Here is a 717-nt window from a genome sequence, read left to right as displayed (position 1 = left end):
CGAGGCAGATAAAAAGAGTCACAAGTAGGTGACACGCCACAATCCTCCCACCCGACCCAACTTAGCATCACAAACACATTAAAACTCGAAGTGAAGTAAAAACAACCCCCAAATCGTGCATTATAACAAATCAAAAGTAAAAGGACTTCACTAAAAACATCAAACAAAAGGGGATGCTAAGGTTGGCGGGCTCAAGAGGAAGTTCGGCCACTTAGCTCTTTTCATGGGGGTGTGGAGGGGAAGAAAACTCCGCCCGGCTGCTGCTGTGAAGGTGCGTGTCCGTCTGCGTGCTGCTACGGAGCACCGGGCTCCCTGGGACTTGAGGTCCAAAGCCGGAGTCAGTCGCAGAGTCTGAAGCCGGAACACCGCTGGGGCTGGAACTGAAATGCCGCTGGGACCGGGACCGGAACCGGAACCGGAGTGTCGCTGAAGCCGGCGCGTCGCTTTTGCTGGAGTCGATGCGCCGCTGATCTTCTAGCAGATCCTCCACTCCAAGCACGCCCTGCAGCCCCAATTCGCGAGTCCTCTAGGCCGTGTTCCGCTGCCTGCAGCCTCGGTGCCTGCTGCTTTGGGTCCTGCGCCTTACGTGCCGCTGCCGTCCTCCTCTCCAGCCAAACCACTGTGGGAAGAAAAACCCTCTAGGTGCTGCCCCGCCCACCCCTTCACAGGTGTCTCGCATCAGTCTCATCCTGTGCACCAGCTGACACTTGTATTTAC

Source organism: Oryzias melastigma, linkage group LG15, assembly GCF_002922805.2.
Source record: "Oryzias melastigma strain HK-1 linkage group LG15, ASM292280v2, whole genome shotgun sequence".
NCBI classification, from domain to species: Eukaryota; Metazoa; Chordata; class Actinopteri; order Beloniformes; family Adrianichthyidae; genus Oryzias; species Oryzias melastigma.
The sequence above is the reverse complement of the archived record's forward strand: the minus strand, read 5'-3'. Positions refer to the sequence as shown.